We start from the raw sequence: 10,362 nt of genomic DNA, 5'->3' as shown, positions 1-10,362 counted from the left end.
ACGGCCGTGGTTCAGAATACTGTCCGGGTCATAACTACGGCCGTGGTTCAGAATACTGTCCGGGTCATAACTACGGCCGTGGTTCAGAATACTGTCCGGGTCATAACTACGGCCGTGGTTCAGAATACTGTCCGGGTCATAACTACGGCCGTGGTTCAGAGTACAGTCCACCTCCTCATCCCCCTCCTTCGCCTGCTCCCCTCATGTCGTCCCCTCCCTTCACCTCCCATCACTTCCTCCCTCATCCCTTCACCCCTCCCTCATTTGCCCCTCCCACCTCACCCCTCCCTTCCCTCCCTTTCCCTCACCCACTCCCTCTTACCTTCCCCCTCATTTTCAGGAGCATAAATCCCTCAGTCGGAAAAAAAGGGACAATCTCACAACAAACTCTATCTCCTCCCTTAACTAATTAATACCAAGAGGTTACGAAGGGCCTTCACTTACCTAGTCTCGAGGCTCTTTTTTGGGGGTGAGATTTGCAATTTCCTCTTCCTCCCAACCTTGAAATTATATATGAGTGGGTGTTCATCTCTAGGACTCTCTGAGGGGTCCTTCAAGACGCCTCCTATGGTTAACCCATTTATATATGCTACCTTAGAGAGTTGTGTCTGCCTACTGGTTTGTTGTTGTTGTTGTTGTTGTTAATGTTAAATTATTTTTTTAGTTAGAGTTCGATTGAGATAGGTTAAGGGTAATTTAGATTAGGCTAGTTTAGATTAGGATAAGCTGCACCAGATTAGGTTAAGTTAGGCTCCGGGTCTACGTCAGTATTTTATTGAGGCTTTAAATGAACGATCGTGATTGTGAACCAAAGGAGAAGATGTCAGTCACTTACTACCGAGTCTGCGTGAAGCATTGGATACACTGTCTCACTCAAACAGCCCAGGTGACAGGACCGCACCTTGGTTAGCTCCTGTTAACTCGATCTGGGGATATGGTCCTTACCTGTGCTGGGGATGTGGCTCTGGTCTTTACCTGTGCTGGGGATGTGACTCTGGTCTTTACCTGTGCTGGGGATGTGATTCTTGTCCTCACTTGTTTTAGGGATGTGACTCTTATCCTCACCTTTGATGTGTAAATAAGCCACACCTCTCATGGATAGAACACTGATGTGCTCAAGGGCCACTGTTCACGGGTCTGCCTCACCCACGTTGTGCAGTATTTCAGGTCAAACTAATACCGGAGCCCGACCCTGCCACCTGACTACACCACGATTTTCATACTAATTTAGCAGCTTTGTGTAGGGTGATCTAACCTAACCTAACCTAACCTAACCTAACCTAACCTAAACCATCCTGCCTTAAATCTCTACAAGAGAGAGACACCTTAGACGAAAAATTTAATACCTACATTTATCTGATCTCTCACCGGGCTACTTGTTTAAAAATAATCAGTGTACTTCTTACTTGTTTAAAAATAATCAATCTACTTCTTACTTGTTAAAAAATAATCAATGTACAGAGTTTCCGCCACAGTAAAACCTCGTTCTCTTCCTTCTCTTGACTCTTACAGGCCTGGGAGCACAGAGGAAGAGGACGCAGCCAGATAATAGAATGGCATATTAAGTTCGCATTTCGCCCTTTGTACAGTCTTGGGTGGTATTCATGGCGGGGGAGGTGTGGGTGTGGGGGCGAGAGGAGGACTGAGGTGTGGTGAGGTGGGTGAGGTCTTTTGTTAACAACCTGCCCTACCCTGCCCTGCCCTACCCTGCCCTGCCCTGCCCTACCCTGCCCTGCCCTATCTTCTCTGCCTGCCCCTATCTTCTCTGCTCTACCCTACTGCCTTACCTAGAAATTTATTGGGTTGCTTCACTATTGTTGATATTTTTTAGGTGCATGATGGGGGCCTAGAAGATAGCTCTCTCTCTCTCTCTCTCTCTCTCTCTCTCTCTCTCTCTCTCTCTCTCTCTCTCTCTCTCTCTCTCTCTCTCTCCTCTCTCTCTCTCTCTCTCTCTCTCTCTCTCTCTCTCTCTCTCTCTCTCTCTCTCTCTCCCTCTCTCTCTCTCTCTCTCTCTCTCCTTTTAAAGTCAACAGGATAATCTGTTAATAAATCGATCAAATATAAAAGAGATAAACATAACACACACACACAAACACACACACACACACACACACACACACACACACACACACACACACGAGCAAGCAAGTCCACGATTGGGGAAGCATAATATATTACTGAAATTATGGTACATCCCGCGCCAGCAACTAGAGAGAGAGATAGAGAGAGAGACGACTCTTTCAGACGAAGGCACAGTCTTAGTCTGGTGATACAGTGCCAGGCTGGTCCCTGGGAGAAAGGAGATGGGGGGGGTGGTACAGTGCCAGGCTGGTCGGAGAAAGAGGATGGAAATTAGAGATGTAGGGCGCTGCCAGCTCTCACCAGAGAAACTAAAAAGTTTTAAGCCCGGGTCATGACCAGGAGAGATACTCGGAGATAAATTGCGAGAGAAACTGACTGTATATCTCTGTGTTTGTATACCTGTCTACACATCACTAATACACTGAACATAGCACAACACAACACACCACAACAGCACCACAATACTACCCATCATAGCACAACACACCCTAACACCACAAAAGGGCCCAGTACACCCCAACACACCAGAACACACACTAACGCACCCTCAACACACCCCAATACTACCCAACACAGCTCACAACATACACAACATACCCTAACACACCTTAACACACCACAACACACTCCAACACACCACAACACACAACCAACACACCCCAACACACCCTCAACACACCCCAACACACCCTCAACACATCCAAGCACACCCCAACACATTCCAACACACCACAACACACCACAACACACCCCAACACACCCCAACACACCCCAACACACCACAACAAATAGACAGTCATAACTCACACAATGGTATTTCCAAGTTGCCATTTGTCATGAATGAAGAGTTATGGCAACCACGACAAAACAAACACAAAGATTTATAGTGCATGTCCCCCCTGTCCCCGTGTGTGTGTGTGTGTGTGTGTGTGTGTGTGTGTGTGTGTGTGTGTGTGTGTGTGTGTGTGTGTGTGTGTGTGTGTGTGTGTGTGTGTGTGTGTGTGTGTGTGTGTGTGTGTGTGTGTGTGTTTGGTTTAAGGATTCACCATGAACTAGTTTTACACACACACACACACACACTACTACTACTACTACTTTGCTGTCACTTGGAATCGAGTATGACGATCATCCAGTTATGATACAATGATTTGAGCTACTAGTGATTATCACCTAGGTTAGTGAGTTTTGAGGCAATTAAAGAGGCCGATACGGGACCGGCAGCGTCGTCCACATTCGATGCACATATGGAGGGCTCCATCTACTGTGGGAGCCGGGGCGGTGGCAGCGTCTTTCTGACCTTGGCGCTTCTTTGCCTCGGTTTGAAGTCGGGATAACTCGAAAGTATTGACACCTTCTCGTGTGGTGCTTCTCCAAACGTTACGATGTGGAGTAATCGACTCCCAGGTGAAGAGGTCGATTTGGCACCTTTTCAGATCTTAAGTCTTAAGGCTATCCTTATACCTTTTCAATTGCCCGCCGGCGTTACGTTTACTATTCGTCAGGTGACTGTAAAGTAGCTGCTTTGGCAGTCTACTGTCGTCCATGCGGGTAATATGGCCAACCAAACATAGTTGTCCATGGATAATGGTAGCCTCGATGCTCCTACAGCGAACTCGGAGGATGGAACGTAGACTACGTTGGTGAAAGTTCTCAAGTGCCTTGAGGTGCCTCCTGTATGTGACCGATATCTCACTGCCATATAGGAGGGTGGGCAGGACCACTGCTCGATATACGTGCAACTTGGTAGATAATTTCAGCTCCCTACAGCTGAAGACACGATTTCGGAGTTCGCCCAAGGCTTGAGATGCACATCTGACCCGATGATGAATCTCTTCATCTATTTTTTCGGTGGTGGACAGGTAGGAGCCAAGATACCGAAAGTGGTCAACATTAGAGAGGGTAGTACCGTTAAGCTGGATGGATGGTGCAGCTGTGTCTGAACCAGGGGCAGGTTGAAAGAGAATCTGAGTCTTACGTACATTCACCTCATGGCCGAAGTGTGCATACGCGTCTGCATAGGTGTTCAGGATCTCTTGTATGTCGTGTTCAGTGTGAGCAACAAGGTTGAGGTCGTCTGCATACTGAAGTTCAGTAATGTAAGCTGCCGACACCTTTGTTCTTGGTTAGAGTCGTCTTATGTTGAAGAGACCCCCTTCACTCGGTACTCGATGTTCACCCCGCTGGCTAAATTGGCACTGGCACGAGTAAGGAAGGCAGCCAAGAAGATGGAAAAGAGAGTTGGTGCCAGTACACACCCTTGTTTAACCCCTGTTTGGATGGGGAAGAACTCTGACTGGGTGCCGTTGTGCAGGACACTGCCGTTCATGCGATCGTGGAGTTGCCTCACAATGGCGATGAATTTTGGTGGGCAGCCAAAACGGCTGAGGGTCCACCAGAGGGCTTCCCTGTTGACCGAGTCGAAAGCCTTGGTTAGGTCGATGAAAGCCATGTACAGGTCACGCCGATGTTCTCTGTACTTTTCCTGTATCGGGTGGGCAGCAAAGATCATGTCAGTGGTGCCATTTGATGGTCTAAAACCACATTGAGATTTTGGGAGGAAGGTTTCCGCCTCAGGAAGAAGTCTGTTTAGGGCGACTCGGGCGATAATCTTGCCAGCTAGGGAGAGCAGCGAGATCCCACGGTAGTTGCCACAGTCTGACCGGTCCCCCTTGTTCTTATAAATATTGACAATGGAGGCGTCTTTAAGAGCTTGGGGTATTTCCTCCTTTTCCCATATATTCTCCAGGAGAGAGTGGAGACGGCTGGTAAGCACAGGTTCTCCTGCTTGATACAGCTCGCCTGGGATTCCATCAGGCCCTGAGGCTATGTTATTTTTCATCTGTTTGATGGCGGTAGCTACCTCATCCAGGGATGGAGGATAGCTGAGGTAGGTCAGCTCTGGTTGTTGAGGTACCTCTTGGGTAGTGAGGACATCCAAGGACATCCAAATCGGTGTTTCGGTTTAGCAATGAATGGTAGGGTTGTTTCCAGCGCTGAAGGAGGCCTTCGTCGTCATTAATTATGTGGTTACCGTCAGATGAGCGAAGGGGGGCTGCACCACGAGTGACTGACCCATAAAATGTTTTCGTGGAAATGAAAAATTCGCGCATCTTATGCTGATCTGCAAGTTTTTGTGCTTCACCTGACTTATTTTTAAGCCAGTCGTTCTTTAGATTGTGAAGTTCCCGCTGGGCTGCCTCTTTCTTCTTGTGGAAGGTATCAGCTTTGGTCCGAGACTGAGGGTTGTTCTGCCAGTCAGTAAAAGCAGCACGTTTATCATCTATGACTACTTTGATTGCCGGGTCATTTTCATCAAACCAGACCTGGTGTATTCTTTTGGTCTGGCCGAGGAAGTCTCTGCAGATCTTTGTCATAACAGTATTAAGAGTATCCCATTCGGCACTGGGATTCACGTTGTTTGCTATTAGGTTGTTTATAAGCTCATGTTCGAGCTGCTCTCTGAAAGCATGTGCTACCGCTGGATCCTCCAGACTCTTAGTATTAAAACCTCTTCTGGAGGCTTGCTGCCTTCGCCGTTTTGGGGCAACGTGAAATGAGAGCTTGGATCTGACAAGTCGATGATCAGTGTCACACTGGTCTGAGGCACGCATGGCACGGGTGATGAGGACATCTCGGCGATCTCTTTCTCTGATAATGGTGTAGTCAATGAGATGCCAGTGTTTGGATCGTGGGTGTTGCCATGATCCCTTGAACTTGTCGGCCTGCCTAAACAAGGTATTGGTGATAGTAAGGTTATGAGCAGTACACTTGCTGAGAAGGAGTAGGCTGTTGGGATTACACTTGCCTAGTCCATTTCTCCCTATGGTTCCCTGCCAAATGTTAGCATCTCTGCCAACTCTGGCATTGAAGTCGCCAAGGAGCACAACCTTGTCTTCTCTGGGGATAGAGGTTAGCACTCTGTCAAGGTTGGCATAAAAGGCCTCCTTGATGTCATCCTCTGCATCTAGTGTTGGGGAGTATGCACTGATGAAGAAGGCATGACGTGAGTGATTCAGTGGGAATCGAAGCGTCATGAGGCGCTTGTTGATCCCAATAGGCATTTCAGTTAGCCTGTCTAGGATGCATTGGCGGATGGCAAAGCCAACTCCATAAATGCAGTTTCTCTCCGCAGCAGGCTTACCCTTCCAGAAGAAGGTGTCGCCAGACCCCCATTCTGTGAGTTGGTTCTCATCTGGGAGCCGAGACTCACTGATGGCTGCTATGTCGATGTTATACCTAGCCAGCTCTTTTGCCACAAGGGCAGTTCTTCTTTCAGGACGTGCATTTGTGCCAGTATCCAGAAGGGTCCTGACATTCCATGCAGCGACCATAAGAGGTTGTATAGTTTGTTTTTGTTTGGATCTGTGATTTTGATTGTGTTTTCGACCGCATAAGGATCACCTTACTGGGTGTGGTTGCTCAGTCAGGTTGGGTTTTTAGGCAGGCTATGTTTAGAGCACCTTTTCTAGCCTCCTCCCCATGTGGGGTGAGCAGAGTGGCTCCTCGTAAGGGCTGCTCAGTCACACAGACAGGACCGGATTGCACTGCTGCTTAGATCCCAATGCATAAACCACCATCTTATCTGTGCCGCCCATGTGCAGAGTTGTGACTAGAGACTCCCGGCAGTCATCTCTGCCTGTCCCCGTCGCCACTCGTCCATCGCCATAGGACTTTTGGGGGGTATAGGGGTTTTGATGATGATGAGAGGTATGATGAGCTGGGTGATGGCTGTGCATGAGTTGATTTATGTGGTGAGGCAGGAGTGCAGGCTGCGACCACACATCTTGGCCCTTCCTTTTCCTGATCCAGTGGTGCAAGTGTTGCAATGACTGCGGAGAGGGAGAGTTGCAACGGACTGCCGATAGCCCAGTTTGTTGGGTTTCGCCTTAGTAGCCTTTCCATCAGGCATTGCCTTCGTCCGCCGGTGTAGTCGTTGGGTTTCCATGGTGGTCACCTCTTCCGCCTACACCGCCTTTGGGGTCTTGTTGGAGCTCTGTAAACATGTCTGCCTGATACTGGAATCCACCACAGATTTTTCGTTGGGGTTTACTCCCGTAGCCTCATACCTGCCAAGGTTAATCCACAAGGCAGCGGGGCGGTGGTTGGTAGGCGCCAGGACGTGTCCACATGCCAGTGAGCCTATGCGCCATCCCTCAGGGGCCCACTGCTACTCCGAGATCCCCTGCTGATCTAACCTGGGCCCACAATGCACCCAGTTACAGTGTGTTTCCACGAGGAGGCACAACAGGAGTCTTGATGGTGAGGAGGCTGTGTACAGGCAGGGGAAAACTTATGTAAGTTGCTTCCCTGTTCGCTACGAGGGCTAGCCAGCGGCAGCAACTGAAAGCGAGAGGGAGCAAGCAATGCTTGCACCTTAACACTAACATAATGCTACCACACTAAACGCATTTCACCACCCTGTGTAGTGTGTGTGCGCGCGCGCACACACACACACACACACACACACACACACACACACACACACACACACACACACAACACAATACCTACAGATATCAAACATATTTTCCTCCTCCTCTTCTTCCTTCAGTGAATCAGAGAATGATTGAATCCGACAGACAGTTAGTCAGGTAATAGAGAGGGTGGAGGGTAAGACAGACAACAGTATTGTTATGATCGTAGACTTTCGTACGCTTTATAAATAGGCTCAACCACACAGGCGGGTGCTGACACATGCTTATACGATGGTTTTTACCCCTTTGAGGAGGACTGCTTGACCCCCTCCTCCTCGTCCTCCTTCTCCTCCTCCTCCTCCTCCTCCTCTTATTCCTTGACCCCAGTCTACCTAGATCCTCTCATACTTGACCCTTCTGTTTTGACCAACTCCTCCTCGACTCCCTCCTCCTTGACCCCCTTCTCCTCGACTCCCTTCTCCTCGACTCCCTCCTCCATGACCCCCTTCTCTTCGACTCCGTCCTCCATGACCCCCTCCTCTTTGACCCCTTCTCCTCGACCCCCTTCTCCTGGACCATTCCTCCTTGGCCCCTTCATCCTCTTTCGCCCTTCCTCTTTGACCCTTCCTCCTCGGGACCCCTCCCTCCTCGACCCCCTCCTACTTAACCCTCTCGTCCTCAAAGACTTACTTATGCTTCTCACTTGCTGCATGGAGGCACATCTGTCGAGGGTGAGTGGTAAGTACACTTGTCTCGTTAGGCCTCAAGTTAATACACTGTCCTCTGAAACTTTCCACAGGTAAAAAAACTCTTCAGAGGTCGAGTTGTACCTCAGAACGTGATACTTCGAGGTTTAACTATTATTACGTTAAATTCTTCCTTTAGACGTAAAATATCCCTCCGCCTTGTAAATATTATCACCATTATATGATGCTTAAGATTTATTTAGGTTTTTTGTTTTAACTTATACTTTGAACTTTGGGTTTGAACTTTAAACCTTGATTTTGAATTTTGAATTTTTAACCTCCCCATCCTTCCATCCACCTAAACATGGATTCATCCATGGATCCATACATCATCCATCTCCTCATTCAACCATCCATCCATCCATCCATCTAACCTTCCTCCCATCTGTTCATTCAACCATTCATCCATCCATCCATCCATCCATCCATCCATCCATCCATCCATCCATCCATCCATCCATCTAACCTTCCTCCCATCTGTTCATTCAACCATCCATCCATCCATCCATCTAACCTTCCTCCCATCTGTTCATTCAACCATCCATCCATCCACCATCCATCCAGATATAGGTTTGGGTGGTCCTTGTCTTGAATGCTTCATGTAGGGTGGTAGAGACAGGTCACCCTTGAGTATTAGTGATAGATAAGTTATTTAGATTTATATGGCGTGGAGGAATAACTCGAGACTGTTGAATGGTAAAGTGATTTAATATTTCTGCTTCTTTCTCTCTTCCTCTTTCTTCTCTTTTAATTCTTCCCCTCATTTACTTCTTATTCCTTATCATTTTCCTCATTTTCTTATCCATTCTCCCCCTCCTCCTTCTCTTTTTCTTCTCGGCAATCTCCCCTTTTTGAGAATCTATCTTTGTATCGTAGCTTTAGTGAGCCAGTTAGACACGTTCTCACATCTCCAGTTAGACACGTTCTCACATCTCCAGTTAGACACGTTCTCACATCTCCAGTTAGACACGTTCTCACATCTCCAGTTAGACACGTTCTCACATCTCCAGTTAGACACGTTCTCACATCTCCACGTTCTCACATCTCCAGTTAGACACGTCCTCATCTCCAGTTAGACACGTCCTCACATCTCCAGTTAGACACGTTCTCACATCTCCAGACACGTTCTCACATCCACAGGTGCACACTGCCCCTCACATCTCCAGTTAGACACGTTCTCCACATCTCCAGTTAGACACGCTGTCACCTCCATTCACGGAGGGGGTGGAGGGAACTTATAAGTACCAACCTTTGAGAATCTATTTTGGTATCGCATCTTGAGTGAGTCAATTAGGCACGTTCTCACATCTTCTGTTAGCACGAGTATATATATATTTCAAAGGAAGGGTATATAATAAAGGAAGTGAGAGAGAGAGAGAGAGAGAGAGAGAGAGAGAGAGAGAGAATATACCCCCAACTCCCTCAAAAAATATTCGTCTTTAAAGGGAAAAACTATAAACAAGACAGGTGGGAGGGGTAAGAGGAGGGGAGAAAGAGGAGGAGGAAGAGGAGGAAGACTAGGAGGGGGAGAAGAGGGGATACAGAACCTACTCATCCTTCTCCTCAAGATGTGAAGGACAGTGTTACAAACACCCGGTTGCACTAAGGACCTACACGCTGTGGGAGGTTGTGGTGTGTGTGTGTGTGTGTGTGTGTGTGTGTGTGTGTGTGTGTGTGTGTGTGTGTGTTATAAACCGCCACATTAAGCTCTCTCCTCCAGTAACATGTAACTTTACCAGAAAAGAAATTTGCATATGAACGTATCCTCCACACACACATACCTTCACATATAGTTGTCAGTGGGAGCCTCCAGCAGTGTGGTAGTGGGCGGTAAATATGTGTCATGAACAGTCCAGGTGTCATGGTGTGTCATATGTGTCACAGGAATAGTATACATCCTTCCATGGACCACTATTATGGCCTCCCACCACCACCATGGACCACTATTATGGCCTCCCACCACCACCATGGACCACTATATTATGGCCTCCCCCACCACCATGGACCACTATATTATGGCCTCCCCACCACCGACCAATTATTATGGCCTCCCACCACCACCATGGACCACTATTATGGCCTCCCACCACCACCATGGACCACTATATTATGGCCTCCCA

The sequence above is a fragment of the Homarus americanus genome, unplaced genomic scaffold, assembly GCF_018991925.1.
Source record: "Homarus americanus isolate GMGI-L3 unplaced genomic scaffold, GMGI_Hamer_2.0 scaffold59495, whole genome shotgun sequence".
Classification (NCBI taxonomy): Eukaryota; Metazoa; Arthropoda; class Malacostraca; order Decapoda; family Nephropidae; genus Homarus; species Homarus americanus.
This window is presented reverse-complemented; position numbering follows the sequence as displayed.